Source organism: Macaca nemestrina, chromosome 3 (assembly GCF_043159975.1).
Source record: "Macaca nemestrina isolate mMacNem1 chromosome 3, mMacNem.hap1, whole genome shotgun sequence".
Classification (NCBI taxonomy): Eukaryota; Metazoa; Chordata; class Mammalia; order Primates; family Cercopithecidae; genus Macaca; species Macaca nemestrina.
The window spans coordinates 191,872,944-191,891,848 of record NC_092127.1 but is presented as its reverse complement, the minus strand read 5'-3'; the positions used below and the strand labels follow the sequence as shown (position 1 = coordinate 191,891,848).

Here is an 18,905-nt window from a genome sequence, read left to right as displayed (position 1 = left end):
ATAGGTTTTTGAAATCAGGATGTATGGTGCTTCTGATGTTGTTTCTCTTTTTGACAGTTGTTCAGCACGTCTGGTCTCTTTAGTTCTGATATGCTTTTAGGATTGCTTTTTTTTTTTTTTTTTTTTTTTTTTTTGAGATGGAGTCTCACTCTGTTGCCCAGGCTGGAGTGCAGTGGCGCAATCTCAGCTCATTACAAGCTCCAGCTCATTACAAGCTCCGCCTCCCGGGTTCACGCCATTCTCCTGCCTCAGCCTCCTGAGTAGCTGGGACTACAGGTACCCACCACCGCACCCTGCTAGTTTTTTGTATTTTTAGTAGAGACGGGGTTTCACAGTGTTAGCCAGGATGGTCTCAATCTCCTGACCTCGTGATCTGCCCGACTCGGCCTCCCAGAGTGCTGAGATTACAGGCGTGAGCCACCGCGCCCAACCAGGATTGCTTCTTATGTTAATGCAAAATATGCATAGCTGTCATCCGAAGTATACCACCATCTCCTTCAGCACTCTACATCAGGGGAAACAAAATTCCTCTTTGGACAGTCCCTCAAAAGACAGGAATGTAGACATACATTCCACGTTTCTCTTTCTCTCCTGAGGAAGAAGCATAGAGTTGGGAGTTTCTCCTGGGTTGCACTATGCTGTATTGGGAGGAGGTCAGGCTGTGCTGCACATATGTAATAGAATTTTTCTTCTCTTCTACATGTTTTTGGCATTGTGCTCAACTGAAGTAGTACAAATTCTTAACTATGTTCAGGAATTCTCACAAAGGCAATGTGATCAGCATGGTGTTAAGTTCATATATCTGTGAAGAAATGAGGACCAGTGGTGTTTGTTTTTACACTTTTCATTTTAAATTTATATTTTATTTATTATTATAATTTTTGTGAGTACATAGTACCTATATGTATCTATGGGTTATGTGAGTTATTTTGATGAAGGCATGAAATGCATAAAAATCATATCAGCATAAATGGTTATTCATTGCCTCAAGTATTCTTTGTTTTACGAACAATATAATAACATTCTTTTAGTTACTTAAAAATGTACAATTTAATTGCTTTTGACTATAATCCCTCTGTTGTACTAGCAACTATTAAATCTTACCCTTTCTAATTATTTTTGTATCCATTAATCTTCCCCACTTCCCCCAACCCCTCACTATACCTTCCAGTGTCTGGTAACAATCCTTCTGCTCTCTATCTCCGTGAATTAAATCAATTTAGTTTTTAGCTCCAGCAAATGTGTGAGAACATGCAAAGTTTGCCATCATGGGCCTGGCTTATTTCTCTTAACATAATGACTTCTAGTTCTATCCATGTTGTTGCAAATGACAGTATCTTATTCTTTTTTATGATTGAAAAGTACTCCGTTGTGTATTTGTACCACATTTGCTTTATTCATTCATCTGTTGATAGATAATGGATAAATCTTGGCTAATGTGAACACTGCTGCAGTAAAATGGAGGTGCAAATATCTCTTTGATGTCCTGATTTATGTACATACCTAGGAATGGGATTATTGGATAATATAGTAGCTCTATTTTTCATTTTTTGAGGAACCTCTAAGCTGTCCTGCATAGTGGTTGGACTAATTTACATTCACATCAAGAGAATAGTAGAGTTTTTTTCTTCACATCCTCACCGGCATTTGTTATTGCCTGACTTTTGGATAAGAGCCATTGTAATTGGAGCGAGATAATATCTCATTGTCATTTTGATTTGCATTTCTCTGATGATAATGATGTTGAGCACCTTGTCATATACCTTTTTGTTATTTGTATGCCCTCTTTTGAGAAATGTCTATAAACATTCTTTGCACATTCATAATCAGATTATTTGATCTTATCCTTTAAAGCTGTTCTGGTTATTGATGGGCAGTTTGCAAATATTTTCTCTCATTTTGTGTGTCCTCTCTTTGTTTATTGTTTCATTTGCTGTTTAGAAGCTCTTTATGGTGATTGTTTTGTTTGCTGTTTAGAAGCTCTTTAACTTGATGTGATTCCGTTTGTTCAGTTTTGCATTGGCTCCCTGTGCTTGTGGGGGTATTATTCAAGACATTTTTGCCCAGTTTAATTTCCTGGAGAGTTTCACCAATGTTTTCTTGTAGTAGTTTCATAGTTTGATGCGGGGGTCTGCCCACAGACCCTGACCCAAACGACGGATGAATAAAGTACACTGATACACAGATACTCTGTTTTGCCAGTCTAGCTGATGTCTGGGCCACTTACAGACTCCCCGGAGAGTTCTGTAAACAGTTTTGACTGTGGCCCTGACCAGCTAGTGAGACTCACGTTTGTTTAGTAAAGATAAATTGACAAAGGCTTGAGTCAACACTACTAGAGAGTAATTGACATTGTGGACTTCCCAAGTAGAAAGCAATTAAGCATAGATAGAAAACTATCTTTAATATTTTTCCCACCAGCTTGATTGAATCCCTGCAGTTCGAGGTATTAGATTTAAGTCTCTAATCCATTTTGATTTAATTTTTTATATGGCCAGAGATAGGGGTCTAGTTTCGTTCTTCTGAATATGAATATTGAGTTTTTATAGCAGTTTCCCTGATAAACACCTTTTTTTCTTTTCATTTTTTTTTTTTTTTTTTTTTAAAGACAGAGACTTGCTTTGTCACCCAGGCTGGAGTTCAGTGGCACAGTCTTGGCTCACTGCAACCTCTGCCTTCCAGGTTCAAGCAATTCTCCCACCTCAGCCTCTGGAGTAGCTGGGACTACAGGCTTGCGCCCCCACATCCGACTAATTTTTGTATTTTTATTAGAGACAGGGTTTCATCATGTTGGCCACTCCTGGATCAGGAGTTTGAGAAAGTGATCCACCTGTCTCAGCCTTTTAGAGTTCTGGGATTAGGCATGAGTCAGCATGCTAAGCCCCCAATAAATATTCTTGACACCTTTATCAAAAATAAGTTTGCTGTAGATGTATGGATTTATATTTGTGTTCTGTCTACTGTTTTACTGATCAGCCCCATGCTGTTCTAATTACTGTAGCTCTGTAATATCATTTATAGTTAAATAGTATGATTCCTCCAGTTTCTTTTTTCTTACAGTGACTTTGGCTGTTCTGAGTCTTTTGTGGTTCTGTCTACATTGTAGAATTGTTTTTCCTATTTCTGTGAAGAATGTCATTGATCATTTGATAGGGATTGCATTAAATCTGTAGATTGCTTCAGGTAGTATTGACATTTAGAAAGTATTGATTCTTTTTATTCATGAACATAAAATATCTTTCCTTTTTTTGTCTTTTTAAATTTCTTGCATTAGTATTTCATAGTATTCATTGTAGAGACCTTTCACTTCTTTGCTTAAGTTAATTTCCTAGGTATTTGATTTTAATTTGTAGCTATTGTAAATGGGATTACTCTCTTGATTTCTTTTTCACATCGTTCACTGTTGGCATGTGGAAACACTACTAATTTTTAAACCCTTTATTTTGACTAAATTTATTAGTTCTAATAGTGTTCTAGTTAGGTTTTTTTCAAATATAAAACTACATCATCTGCAAACAAAGATATAATTTGACTTCTTTCTTTCCAATTTGGATGCCCTTTATTTTTTTGTTCTCTTTTTTTTTTTTTTTTTTTGAGATGGAGACTCGGTCTGTCGCCCAGGCTGGAGTGCAGTGGCCGGATCTTAGCTCACTGCAAGCTCCGCCTCCCGGGTTCCCGCCATTCTCCTGCCTCAGCCTCCCGAGCAGCTGGGACTACAGGCGCCCGCCACCTCGCCCGGCTAGTTTTTTCTATTTTTTAGTAAAGACGGGGTTTCACCGTGTTAGCCAGGATGGTCTCGATCTCCTGACCTCGTGATCCGCCCGTCTCGGCCTCCCAAAGTGCTGGGATTACAGGCTTGAGCCACCGCGCCCGGCCTATTTTTTTGTTCTCTTGTCAGATTGCTCTGGCTGGCACTTCCAGTACTATGTTGAATAACAGTGGTGAAAACATGCATCTTTTTTCAGGTGCAGACACCTTATCAGAATGTGCTTGGATTTAGGTTCCCAACTTTAGAAGGTAATTCGTCCTCATCCATCCTATTGTCTTTTCCTGGTCCTAGGTTTCAGAACTGTCTGGAAAGACCACAGATACCTATGGTGGCCATGTCTCTTGGAATGTCTAGGGAATAACAGCTACTACATCATCTCCTCATGGTGGACAGCCTGAGGTTTAGGGTGGAGCCTCAGGGGAGCAGCTGAGTGCCCTGATGCTGAGAGCACTCATCTTGTTTACTTTTCATCCAAAAAACCAAATCCTTGTGGCATTGAGATTTTATTTCTCCAAATCCAGTTTCCATGTTTTAGAGACACATTGCTGGTCAGCCAATGGAATGCTGATATTGATGGGAAAGGCAGAAATAATTCCTACCATCTGGATTTTTTCAGAATAGTGAAGGGAGAAAAAGTATCCCCAACAACATTGAATGTTCATTCTAGCAAGGTGATACAAGGACCTGCAAAACAAAAAATGTACTCCAGGCACACAGGCACACAGTGCAGAGGCCCTTGGGAGGGTGGTCATTGAGGATTTCAATGAGCAGGATGGGGGTGGGAGGATCTATATCATAGGATGGCCTAACTTGCCACTTGAGTCAGACATACCATTCCAGCCAGTACTGCCAGTCCCTGGGATTGTCATCTTGAAAAGATTATTTACTTATTTCAGCTTTCATTTTTATTAACTGCACACTGCATTCTATTGGTAGAGCCTGAAAAATAGGAAAATATTGTCAAAGAGGCATAAAAATACGAATTTTAAAAAAATATAGTGATGTATTTTATTTGTCAAAAATTCTTACTTTCATTTTTTTTCCCTGACCATGGATAGTAAGTTTCTGAAATCTGTACATTTTGGGAGTTATTTCACACAGAATCTCAGGGCTTAGTTATAAAAATATTACTGGGTGAAAAGAAGTAGGAAAAATTTCTCTTCTTTTATGGCTGCAGAAAAGTGAATACATTTCCACAAGAAATTGTGGTAGATAAATTGGTGATTTATAGAGATTTGCCAAAACATCAGTTTCTTTTTTCTGCATGGTGGAGAATTTGTGACAGTGGATAAGTCTACTCTGTATCCTGTTACCTGCATGTTTGAGTTTAATGTTAAATTCTATGGACTAGGACTTGACATTCCTGGAAGTGCTCATAAATGATTGCTTAATTATTTGTTACTATGGAAATAATACCTAAATGACATGTTTGCTGTCTGAAATTGATATTTTGCCTTTTCTCGTTGAAGTATGAAATGTAAGTGCCTTCCAATTTCCATTTCTCCTGTAAACATCAGCACTGGGTTTGAGGAATTCTGCTGGATTCTTCAAACACTGAGTTCCTTTTGTAGAAAACGAAGGGGATAACCTTGACTGGGAATCAGACCTAAGCCCGTTAACTGCAGGGTAAGGCCAATCTTGACACTGTCAAAGGAGGTAATCAATAGCCCAGTTGTTACTTACTGGGGAACCTTTCCTGCAGGTGTCCCAGCCTGGCTCAAATTAGACATGGAAGGAGCCTTTATACTGAGAAGCTGCAGAACCCTGGAAAGCTGAGGATCCATAGGTAGATTCAGTGAGAGTTGGGATAGGAGGTTGTTTCTGATGTCCTCTGAGAGGGGGTAATTGTTATTGTCATGGGGCTCTTCCTAGATATTGTCAAATAAATTTCAGTGAGGTAAGAAGTGACTTTATTCTAAGGAATATTGCATTGGGGAAAGCACCAAGCATAAGACGTGCAAGCATCTCCAAAATGAGGCAGAAAAGGGCTATTTGTCATGTGGAGGAGCAGACAAGATTAGAAAGAAGGTGTGAGGGAGAGGGCAGAATGGAGAATGGCAAAATCAGATTCAGGATCGGAGAATGTTTCACCCTGATGTCAACCTGTTCTTGGGAGGGACATGAAGAGGGGTTGTATGCTATCTCAGACTGAAGGTGGAGCAGAGTCCAGGGGCCTGGGTAAAGGAGAGAAACTTAAGTAAAGTTTGGTTAACCAGTATTCTGTTGTGAACACTGGAGACAAAATTATTTGTTTATGAGGGAAAAATGAGAATTTAGAGTCTGTGAATTTGAGATACCTAAAGAGGGAGCACCATCAAAGTCAATGAAAAGGTTATTTGTTAGCTGTAAGCTTTTTTTATAGGGCACAAAGGATTGGAGAGACCATAGTTAAAACTACCAAGATTCACTAACCCACCTCCTCTTTTCCCTCACTTTGTTTTGTCCTATATATTTTTTCCCTTTCTTTTACTGAATTGTACCCAACATTAATAATCTGGTAAAAATAGGTAAAGTGTTTTTGTTAAGCTCTGTGAGTGGTTTTATCAAATCCTTTAATTGAGGGAGGGAGTTATGGAAGCCCAGGATTTATAGGCAGTTGCTCTGAAGTATAGATGGGTCCCTGGGGCTTGTGACTGGCATGTGGAGTGGAAGCAGTATTGTGGGACTGAGCCATGAGCCGGTGGGGTCTATACTGACCCTGGTGTTGTCAGAATTGAGTTGTTGGACACCCAGTTTGTGTTAGAGGATTGGTTGGTGTTCAGCAAACTCCATATATTTGGTGTTAGAATAAAGATATCAGATCGGGTGCGGTGATTCACGCCTGTAGTCCTAACACTTTGGGAGGCCACAGAGGGCAGATCGCTTGAGCTCAGGGGTTCAACACCAGCCTGGGCAATATGGTGAAATCTTATGTCTACCAAAAATTTTTTTAAAAATTAGCTTGGCAAGGTGGTGCACACCTGTAGTCCCAGCTGGGGCTGAGGCAGGAGGATCACTTGAAGACTGGAATGTTGAGGCTCACCAGATTTATGATGTATCCTGGAGAATGTTCCATGTGTGTTTGAGAAGAATATAAGTATACTGTTGGGTGAAAGGTTATCTATATATGTCTTTTAGGTGTAGTTCTTTAGTGCTATGCAAGTACATTATTTTCTTTCTGTCTGAATGATGTGTTGTATTAAGTAGGGCAATAAAGTCCCCTAGTATTATCATATTTGTCTGTTTTTCTGCATCTGTTAATATATTTTCATATTTTTGAAACAGGTCTCAGTTAATTTAGAAAGTTTATTTTGCCAAGGTCAAGGACACGCACACCTGTGACAGGAAGTCCTGGAGACATGTGCCCCAGGTGGTCGGGGAACAACTTAATTTTATACATTTTAAGGAGACATAAGACAGCAGACAATATACATAAGAAGTACATTGATTCAGTCTGGAAAGGTGGGAAGACTCGAAGTGAGGAGGGGGCTTCCAGGTCGTAGGTAGATAAGAGACAAATGATTGTATTCTTTTGAGTTTCTGATTAGCCTCTCCAAAGGAGGCAGTCAGATACACATTTGTGTCAGTGGCAGAGAGGTGAGTGAATAGTATGGGAGGTAGGTTGGCACTAAGCAGTTCCCAGCTTGACTTTTCCCTTTAGCTTAGTGATTTGGAGGCCCTAAAATTTATTTTCCTTTTACAATATATTTATGTGCTCCTATATTGGGTATGTATATATTTTTAATTGTTATATTATTTTGACAAATTAGCCTTTTATTACCATATAGTAAAGTTCTTTTTGTAGTGACAGATTTTTTTTTCCTAAAAATCTCTTTTGTCTGAGAGTCTGAAAGATACACTCTTTTAGTTATTATTGACATGGAATATTCTTTTTCATCCATGAACCATTAACGTATGTGTGTCCTTAACTCTAAGTCTCTTGTGTGCAGCATATTGTTGATTTTATTTATCCAGACATTTTGTGAATGCTTTATTTTTTGCTTCAATAACAATATCCTAGAGTTGGTAATTTATAAAGAATAAAAGTTTGCTTAGCACACAATCCTGGATGCCAAGAAGTCCAAGAGCATGCCATTCCCATCTGATGAGAATCAGACTTCCACATCACAACATGACTAAAGGCTTGAGGATGACAGAATGTGTGTGCACCAGAGCTCACTTTGATAATAGACCCACTCTCATGATGACTAACCCACTGTGGAAATACTGATACTAATCCTTTCATGAGAGTAGAGCGCTCATGACCTAATAACTTCTTAAGGGCCTCATTCTCACAATGGCAGTTAAATTTTAACATGAAGTTTGGAGAGGACTCTCAAACCATAGCAATGTGTTTTCATTGGATAATTAAATCTTTATATATTTAAAAGAATTACTGATTGGTAAGAACTTATTACTGCCATTTCGTTCGTTGTTTTCTGACCATTTAGTAGTTTCTGTTTTGTAATTGTTACATGCTGTCTTCCCCTGTATTTTCTTGAGTTTTGTTTTGTTTTCGTTGTTGGATGCTTTCATTCTTTTTCTTTTGTATGTATCTACTACAGTGTTGTTTTTTGTTTTTTGTTTTTTAATTTCCAAGAGACTTACATAAAATATCTCATAGTTATAAAGTCTAGTTTAAGATAACAATTTAACTTTCTGTTTTATGCAGATAGGGTCTTGCTTTATCCCGGGCTGTAGTGCAATGGTGCATTCACAGCTCAGTGCAGCCTTCACCTCCCCAGGCTCAAGCAATTCTCCCATCACAGCCTCCTGAGTAGCTAGGATTACAAGTACGTGCCCCCATGTCCGGCTAATTTTGTCAGTATTTTTTGTAGAGACAGGGTTTTGCCATGTTGCTTAGGCTGGTCTTGAACTTCTAGGCTCAAACGATTCACCTACTTTGGCTTCCCAAAGCGCTGGGATTACCAGCATGAGCCATCAGACCCAGCCAGTTGTTTTAAGTAAATAGCTTTCTGAAATCTGTATTTTATTTTATGTATTTACTTTAGAGACAGGGTCCTGCTATATAGAGCCAGGCTGGTTTTGACCTCCTGGCCACAAGCAAGAGTTAACTTCTTTATGTAGAAAAACCAAACAGTTGTACTCCCTACAACACATTATTTATGTCATACAATTTTTTATATTGTATACCCATTAACAAATTATCAAGGTTATGTATTTTAATACTTTTTTTGTAACTTAGTACCAGAGTTAAAAGTGACTTATGTACCATAATTACAGTTCTATAGCTGTCTACATTTGACTATATGTATATATATTTTCCGGTAACATTTATACTTTTATATGTTTTCTTGTTGTAAATTAGGAGTCCATTACAACTTGAAAAATTCTTATTAGGGTTTCCTGTAAGGTCAAATGATTACACATTTCCTCTACTTATTTGTTTGATCTGAGAATATCTTGATTGTTATTTCATTTCTAAAGAACAGTTTTGTCAGGTATAGTCTTCTTCATTGTCAAAGTTTTTTCTTTTTCTCTCTCCATCTTCACTTTAAATATATGATCTCACACCTGTCTGGCTTGCATGGTTTCTGCTGAGCAATCTGCTGATAACCTTATAGGGTTCCCTTGTATGAGAAAAATTTCTTTTCTTTTAAGAATTTCTCTTTGTCTTTGAATTTTGGCAGTTTAATTATGTGTTCTGGGCAATTTTTATTAGTTCCTTTTGCTATAGACATTTTAAGCTTCATAAAACTGAATGTATTCCTTCTAAGATTGGAAAAATTTAAGACATATATTTAAACAAATTTTTAAGATTTTTCTCTCTTTACCCTGAACATGCTAAAATATGTACATTTTTACAGTTTATTATGCAGTATGTGGCCCAAATGCTTTATTCACTCTTTCATTCTTTTTTTTTAATTAGGAACTTTCAAATGACTTAATTTTAACTTTGCTGATTTTTTTTTCTGTATAGCTATCTGTCTTCCGTTAAAAACTTTTTGTTATTTTTTGCGTTCTTCAGTTCCAGCATATCCATTGGTTCTCTTTGTTTGCTGTAATTGTAATTTTGTTCATGCATTCTTCCAAAAAAAAATTAGTGTTTTTTTCATCTCATTGAGATTATTTAAGATAATTATTTTGAATTCTTAGCCATTTTTTAGATCTGTGTTTTGTTGTAAGTGGTTACTGGAAATTTTTCAGTTTCTTTTGGTGGTGTTATGTTTACCTGATCCTTTATTATCCATGAAGCCTTGTTTTGAAGTCCTTGCATCTGAAGGAGCAAATACCTCTTTCAGTCATTATAGACTTATTGGGAGGTAAATACTTCTGTTTGATCTCTGGGCTGATGATATTTCCATTGAGATTGCAATTAAATCCTTTGGAGCCGGGCACATAACTACTACTGTGTCTGCAGTGAAGTTCATGTTTGGCAGACCTGTTATCAGGCCATCAGATTCTATTTTCTGGGAAGACTAGACTTTCTTCAGGAACTTTATCAATATGACCGGCACTGAGAAAAAAAAATCTCCAGTTATATATGCAGATGAGGGTGCTGATACAATAAATGTGAGCAGGTGTGGCTCCTGATGTGTGGTTCTTGCTGGATGTTTCAAAATGCTCTAACCTGGTCATTGGACAGGTTCCTAGATGAGTAGTACTGACCCTTGAACACAGCTGAGAGGGTGTGAAACTCATTCTTAGGGCTGCTTCAGGATACATAGTTGAAACCAAAGTCTTGGGGTTTGTTTCTGGGCTCATGGCATTTCTCCCTCTAGATTCCTGGGTGGGCAGTACTTCTCCCAGACTCTAGGTGACAGGGACTGGAGCTGGGTTATAGGGCTGTTTCCCGATTCACAGTGGGAATAAAGTTAACCAGCATGCCTACAGTGGCACATACAGGTGTCTTTTTTGGCAGGTCCCAGGTTAGGAAAAACTGCTCCTGGACTTTGGTTGCATGGACTTGGAGCCAGGTTATAGTGCCACATCAGGATCCATCATCAAATAAATACTGGCAAACCTACATCCAAGGGCCCAAATGGAAGTTTCTCTCTGTGGGTCCCTGTGTGTTTGGGATTTCTTCCACACCATGACTGACTTGTGCAAGGGGAGGATTTTAGGCTAATTCAGAGATCACAGATGGCACCAACAGACTTTTCACCTGAGACACAGGACATTATGAATTCTTCTAGGTGTCTTGGCAAATGGTACTAGTGGCAGAAACAAAACCAAATGTTCTACAGCTAATTCTACAATGAGAATTGGACATATTTTTTATTCTGTAGCTGGGACTATGATGGGCAAGCATACCCATGCCACTCAAGGGCATGCCCTCTCAATACAACCTTCCTCACTCAGTCTTGGGTTCTTCTGTTTTTATGACACATCTATATTACATTCAATATTTTATAGGTAAAAATTTTCTATTTTTTTCAACTCCATTTTACTGGGGAATTTTTTTCATGTAGGTTCTCCTCAATTATTTATTTATTTATTTTATTTATTTATTTTTTTTTTTTTGAGGCGGAGTCTCCCTCTGTTTACCCAGGCTAGAGTGCAGTGGCGCCATCTCACCGCACTCTCTGCCTCCCGAGTTCACGCCATTCTCCTGCCTCAGCCCCCTGAGTAGCTGGGACTACAGGCGACCTCAGATGATCCACTTGCCTCGGCCTCCCAAAGTGCTGGGATTACAGGCATGAGCCACCACCCCCGGCCAACACTTTCAAGTATATGGTCTAGTGGTGTTAAGTACATTTACTTTATTTTGCAATGGATCTCTATGAATTTTACCTTACAGAAGTAAAATTTAATACCCTATAAACAATAAGCTGCCCTTTTTTTCTCTCTTCAGCTCCTGAAGAACACCATTTTACTTACTCTCTATAATTTTATAATTCTCAGTGTAATTACATAATGTCTGTTTCTGTTTGACTCTCATTTTATTTAAGGTAATGTTCTAAGCTTTCGTAAGATGTGTCAGAATATCTTTCTGTTTTAAAATGAAATAATATTTAATTGTGTGTATATGTCACATTTTAAAAATCTGATACTGATCTCTAAAGGGACATTTGTGTTGTTTCCAGGAATTGTCTTTTGTACATAACAATGAATGAACATGCATGTGTAAATATCTATTTAAAGTCCTGCTTTATCATGTGGATAACTAATATTTCTAGTACCATTTATTGAAAAGACTGTCTTTTTCCAGCTGTGTGTTCTGGACATCTTTGTTAAAAATCACTGGGCTGTAGGTTCATGAATTTGTTACTAGGCTCACTGGATACTTTGATCTCTCTGTTTTTATGCCAATATTTTGCTGTCTTGCTTATTATAGCTTTATAGTATATTTTGGAGTCAGGTAATGCAGTATCTCCAGCTTTGGTTTTGTTGTTGGTGTTTGTTTTGCTCAGGATTACTTTGGCTATTTGGGGGTCTTTGGTTGTTCCCTATAAATTTTAAGCTAGTTTTTTTTTTTTTTCATTTCTTTGAAAAAAGCCATTGGTATTTTGATAGAGATTTTATTGATCCTGTAGGTCACCTTGGGTAGTATAGCCACATTTTTAATATTATTTCAATTCATGAGCAAAAAAATATTTTTTCAAATTTTCATGTCTTTTTCAGTTTCTTACCAATGTTTTATAATTTTCAGTTTAGAGTGTTCACCTTTTTAATTAAGTTTGCTGCTAAACATCTTTATTTTTTAGTCTGGATGGTGTGGATACAGAAGCAGCATTGGGCAAAATTTAATGTGTCTTTTTTTTTTTGAGACAGAGTTTAACTCTTGTTGCCCAGGCTGGAGTGCAATGGCGTGATCTCAGCTCACTGCAACCACCGCGTCCCAGGTTCAAGCAGTTCTCCTGCCTCAGCCTCCGGAGTAGCTGGGATTACAGGCGTGCACCACCCAGCTAATTTTGTATTTTTAGTAGAGATGGGGTTTCTCCATGTTTAGGCTGGTCTCGAACTCCTGACCCCAGGTGATCCGCCCGCCTCAGCCCCCCATAGTGCTGGGATTACAGGCGTGAGCCACCGCACCCAGCCTGGACATGTCTTTGTGACTTAAAAAACTCAACAAATTAGATATAGATGGTATATACCTCAACACAATAAAGGCCATATGTGACAAGTCAATGGCTCATATCATACTGGACAGGAAAGGGAAAACTTTATTTTTCATTTTGTTATTTTTGTCATGCGCATCTGTGTAAAGAGACCCCCAAAGGGCTTTGTGTGAGCAATAAAGCTTTTTAATCACCTGGGTGCAGGCGGGCTGAGTCCGAAAAGAGAGTCAGCAAAGGGAGATAGGGGTGGGGCAATTTTACAGGTTTGGGTAGGTAATGGAAAATTACAGTCAAAGGGGTTGTTTTCTGGTGGGTAGGGACGGAGTCACAAGGTGCTCTGTGGGGGAGTTTCTGAGCCAGGAGAAGGAATTTCTCCAGGTAGTGTCATCACCTTTTTTTTTTTTTTTTTTTTTTTGAGACGGAGTCTCGCTCTGTCACCCAGGCTGGAGTGCAGTGGCCGGATCTCAGCTCCCGGGTTCACGCCATTCTCCCGCCTCAGCCTCCCGAGTAGCTGGGACTACAGGCGCCTGCCACCTCGCCCGGCTAAGTTTTTGTATTTTTAGTAGAGACGGGGTTTCACTGTGTTAGCCAGGATGGTCTCGATCTCCTGACCTCGTGATCCGCCCGTCTCGGCCTCCCAAAGTGCTGGGATTACAGGCTTGAGCCACCGCGCCCGGCCAGTGTCATCACTTAAGGCAGGAACTAGCCATTTTTACTTCTTTTGTGATTTCTTCAGTTGCTTCAGGCCATCTGGATGTATATGTGCAGGCTTGGGCTCAGAGGCCTGACAATTTTACTTTTAAGTTCTGGGATACATGTGCAGAACGTGCAGATTTGTTATGTAAGTATACATTTGCCATGGTGGTTTGCTGCACCTATCAGCCCATCATCTAGGTTTTAAGCCCTGCACTTATTAGGTATTTGTCCTAATGCTCTCCCTCCTGTTGCCCCCCACCCCTCAACAGGCCGCTGTGTGTGATGTTCCCTCCCTGTGTCCATGTGTTCTCATTGTTCAACTCCCACTTATGAATGAGAACATGTGGTGGTTGATTTTCTGTTCCTGTGTTTGTTTGCTGAGAATGATGGTTTCCAGCTTCATGCATGTCCCTGCAAAGGACGTGAACTCATTCTTTTTTATGGCTGCAAGAGCAGAAAACTTAGGGTGTTTTCATTTTCTATTATAATTGCGTATGACAATATTTCACTGTGTACACTAAGTGTGGAGCACAAATCAAATATAGGTCAGTGATGTGCCTGTTTCCACTATAAGAGTCTCTGTTTATCTGTATGCATATTGTTTCTTATTATGAGTTGTATACTTGTTCTGTTTGTATACAATGGTGATTTTACCCTGCCTAGGTGAGTAGTCATTGAAATTCTTCTACTTTTACCCTCCATTTATTTATAAATCTATGTTTTTCTTTTTTTTTTTTTTTTTTTTTGAGACGGAGTCTCGCTCTGTCGCCCAGGCTGGAGTGCAGTGGCCAGATCTCAGCTCACTGCAAGCTCCGCCTCCCGGGTTCATGCCATTCTCCTGCCTCAGCCTCCCGAGTAGCTGGGACTACAGGCGCCTGCCACCTCGCCCGGCTAATTTTTTGTGTTTTTAGTAGAGACGGGGTTTCGCCGTGTTAGCCAGGATGGTCTCGATCTCCTGACCTTGTGATCCGCCCGTCTCGGCCTCCCAAAGTGCTGGGATTACAGGCTTGAGCCACTGCGCCCAGCCTAAATCTATGTTTTTCTGTGTGTCAGAGAAATGCTTTTGTGATTTGAAGATAATTTCAAAAACCGTCTTACCACTGTATCTGTTTTAGATATTATTTTTGATTGTCAACACATAAACTTTACAGTCTTAAATTTTTTTTAATATTCAGCTTAGTCATATTAATTATATTGATATTGTTACTCACTATATCTTTAGCACATGTTTATCTTGCAAAGCTAACACTTAGTACTCATTAAACAACTAACTACCTTTTCTGTTTTCTGGCCCTTTACAAAAATAATTCTGTTTTCTGTTTTCTCTTTTAGAGTCAAACTGCTTTAGGTATCTCATGTGAGTTGATTCATACAGTTTCTCTTCATGGTTGACTTCATGTTGCACAATGTCATCAAGATTTATCTTTCTTATACTTGTTATTGTAGCAGGACGAGCCACAGACAAAACCTCTCAGATACGGAGTTGTAAAAGGAAGGGCTTTATTCAGCTGGGAGCATCGGCAAGCTACTGCCTTAAAATCCGAGCTCCCCGAGTGCACAATTTCTGCCCCTTTTAAGGGCTCACAACACTAAAGATTTTACATAAAAGGGTCGTGATTGATTTGAGTAAGCAGGGTATACGTGGCAGGGGCTGCATGCACCAGTGGTCAGAGAGAAACAGCAGGGCAGGGAGTTTCACAATGTTCTTCTATACAACGTCTGAAATCTATGAATAACATCCGTTTCTAAGTTATGAGTTGATTTTTAACTACTGGGTTTAGGCCAGGCAGGCCTAGGCCTGATTTTGGGTCTGGCGCCAGGCTGCCTGTCTTTGGTTTTACTTCCTTGTTTTTTCTTAAAACATATACTGAGTATAAAACAATATGAGAAGGGTCTCTCTCTTTCCTCATTATGATACTTTTTGCTTTTTACAAGCTGGAGTGATATTGTAATATTTTTTATTTATTTATTTGGTGAGAGAAATTTGCATTGCTTTCATTTATTTGCTTTCAGTAACAATGCTACAATAATTATGAGGGTAGAAATTACTCTTCGTGTGACCGTATGTGTGTGAGTGTGTATTTTTGCTGGATTTTTTATTTTATTGATCTAGCTGTTCACCTGTATACCCATACCAGATTTTTTTAGTTCTTTAACTTTGTATATGTTTTGATATCATGAACTGTGGTGCATTTGTTTCTCTTTTTGAAGATTGTGGGGTGCTTCATTGTCCCTTGAAATTCCCTTAAATTTGGGGGTTGCTATATCTGTTTCTGTAAAAATTTAATTAAAAATTTGACAGATTGCATTTAATCTGTAGATTACATCGAACAGTCTAGATATCTCATATTATTTGAAACTTTGAACAAGAGCATGCTAAAGTTTATGTTGTTTAATTTCTATAAATGTCCTTTTGTGTGTGTGTGTATGTGTGTGTGATGGAGTTTCATTCTTGTTGCCCAGGCTGGAGTGCAACGGTGTGATCTCAGTGTGATCTTCAGCTCACCGCAACCTCTGCCTCCCAGGTTCAAGTAATTCTCCTGCCTCAGCCTCCTGAGTAGCTGGGATTACAGGCATGCACCACCACACCTGGCTAATTTTGTATTCTTAGTAGAGATGGGGTTTCTCCATGTTGGTCTGGCTAGTCTCAAACTCCTGACCTCAAGTGGTCCGCTTGCCTTGGCCTCCCAAAGTGCTTGGATTATAGGCATGAGCTACCGTGCCCAGCCAGTTTTCTTTTTTTAATTAGTTTCTACTCTCATTCCAGTTTGGTCATTAAAAGTAAGCTATAAAGTTTCTATTTTAAAAAATTTGTTAAGACTTTTTGGTAGCCTAACAGGTGGTCTATCAAGGAGAATATTTTATGAGCTATTCAGAAGGGTATGTATTCTGCTTTTGTTTAAGAGTGTTCTCTACAATTCTATTAGACATAATTGTTTTATACTGCTTTGAAGTCTTCTATTTCCTTATGAGTATTCTTTTCTGATTACTCATTACAGAAGTTGAGGTATTACTATATTGCTCTCTATGTCTTGCGTTACTTCTGTCAGTATTTGCTTTATGTATTTGGAACCCTAATGTAAGACACACACAAATATATGTATATACACACATTTTTCAGGGGTTCCTAGTAAATGAACATTTCTAATATAATGTTCTTCTTTGTCTCTTATGAGCTTTTAGTTAAAATAAGTTTTATGAAATAGGACAGTTTTTTACTTTAGATGTACTTTGGGTAATATAATTTTGACCTCTTCAATTTGGTTCTTTGCATAAAGTTTTTTCTTTCCTCTTGCCTTTTTCAGTCTCCTTTAATCATTAGATCTCAAGTGACTCTTGTAGAAAAGCAAGTTGTGGCCAGGCGCGGTGGCTCACACCTGTAATCCCAGCACATTGGGAGGCCGAGGCAGGCGGATCACGAGGTCAGGAGATCGAGACCATCCTGGCTAACACGGTGAAACCCCGTCTCTACTAAAAATACAAAAACAAAATTAGCTGGGTGTGGTGGCAGGCGCCTGTAGTCCCAGCTACTCAGGAGGCGGAGGCGGGAGAATGGCATAAACCCGGCAGGGGGAGCTTGCAGTGAGCCAAGGTCATGCCACTGCACTCCAGCCTGGTTGACAGAGTGAGACTCTGTCTCAAAACAAAAAAAAAAAAAAAAGAAAGAAAGAAAGTTGTATCTTGTTTTTTGATTTCTTAAATAAATTTATTTGGTGCATGGATTTCCAATGGAAAGCTTACTCATAAATATTTAAATAATTTACTGAAATGGAAAGGCTTATTCATGTTATTTTATTGTTTTGATTATTGTATTTTTGTCTCTTATTTTCTTTTTCTGTCTTTGCATCCTTTTGACTTTTGTATTGATAGATTTTTACTTCTTATTTTTTTATGTATCTGTACAGGTACTTTGTGGTATCTTGGAAATTACATAAAATTTCTTAAAGTTAAAATAATATATTTTAAACTGGTAATTTCAGTTGCTTTTGAAAATTTTTCCTCATTACATCTGCCCTCGACTTTGTTATTAATGTCACTAATTATATTTTTATGTTGTATTTTTATTAACAGATTATGATGAAAAGTTTATGATCATTTTTATGGTCTTTAAAATTTTAGAGAATAATTAAAATGTTTTCTGCACTATCATGATAATGGTACAGAACCTTACATTTGTATATGTCATGTCTTTCCCAAAAAGTTATTTATTTTCATATGTTTTGTTTTCTTGCATCATGCTATTTTCGGTGGAAGATGCTTTCTTCAGCATTTCTTTTGTAAGGCAGGTGTTGTGCTAATATACTTTTTAACATTTGGTTATCTTGAAAGAGCACTACTTTTTCTTCATTTTTAGGACAGTTTTGTATGTTATATTATTCCTACTTACAAGCTATCTTTCTTTCAGCATTTTAACTATATCACAATTCCCTCTTGTCTAAAAAAAATTTGTTGACAGATTTGCTGGTTATCTAAGACCACACTTATAAATGACAAATCACTTTTATCTTGCAGCTCCTAAGATTCTCTGTCTTTGACTTCTGAAAACTTTGCTTATATATGTGCCTTTTTATAAATCTGTGTGTATGTATCCTAGGTGAAGTTCATTGAGCTTCTTCATTTTTTACATCCTTCTTTTACTTTTGGAAATTTCTCACTCATTACTTTTGTATTTTTCACCTCCATAATTTTTTTTTTTATATTTTAACATTTTCATCGATATTCTCATTTGTCTTATTATATTTTAGTTGTATGTGTTCCCCTTTAGCTCATTGAGGATTATTCAGGTTAAATTTTTTAAATTTCTGCATCTTCATTGTTTTATGGTCGTTTTCTGAAAAGTTTTAAATCTTTTAATTGGGCCATGTTGCCCTGATATTTTGTATATATTGTAACATTTGTTTGTTATTTGAACATTAACAAAAAGGTATTTGTCACAATCATTTCAGTGTTGCTTTGTCCTGACATGGTCTGAAACCAATTGTCTTTGACAGAGATAATGGGAGCCTCTCATACATGTTCTAAGGATGTGTCTTGTCTGGAATTTTGTGTTTGTTTTTCAGTTAAAAGGGATTGTTCATGTTTCTTCTTATGGTCTCTAATCACTCTTCTACCTATTCCCTGTATTTAACACTGCAGCCTGCTCCTGAAACATTTGCATTTGGTCTTAGCTGACCCATAGCACCATTTCTCTCAGCTCTCTGTGTTGTTGGAGACAGAAACCAGATTTTGTAAAGACCCCAAAAAGCCAGAAGTAAGGATATGTGTATCAGTATTTTTCTTCTAAGTAAGAAGCCAGGAGTTAACAGTTTACTCCTATAGGCACAATGCTATATTGGGGAGGAGGAAAGCTGTGGTGAGTAAATGTGACAAACTTTCCTTTCTGTTCCATGTGGTTCTTAGTATTGTGGTTACCTGTGGCATTGCATACAATTAACTCG

The 18,905-nt window shown here is 38.2% G+C and overlaps 1 protein-coding gene and 1 long non-coding RNA gene across 3 annotated transcripts in view; one reads left to right on the top strand and one right to left on the bottom strand.

Moving 5' to 3' along the window:
* Positions 1-18,905, top strand: part of LOC105483798 (zinc finger protein 595) — a 48,696-nt gene that overhangs the window by 14,142 nt on the left and 15,649 nt on the right. Inside the window, exon 1 of one of the 2 annotated variants that reach the window (XM_011744770.3) lies at positions 180-276. The exons of the other annotated variant lie outside the window; for it this stretch is intronic. The gene's annotated coding sequence lies outside the window, so the exon portion shown is untranslated. Of the gene's footprint in view, positions 1-179; positions 277-18,905 lie in introns of those variants that run through there. 2 annotated transcript variants of the gene reach the window in all.
* LOC139362467 (uncharacterized) lies at positions 4,372-6,497 on the bottom strand. Its single transcript, XR_011621577.1, has 3 exons — positions 6,467-6,497; positions 4,602-4,708; positions 4,372-4,453 (listed from the first exon to the last, which is right to left on the bottom strand). It is a non-coding gene; the product is annotated as an uncharacterized lncRNA (long non-coding RNA).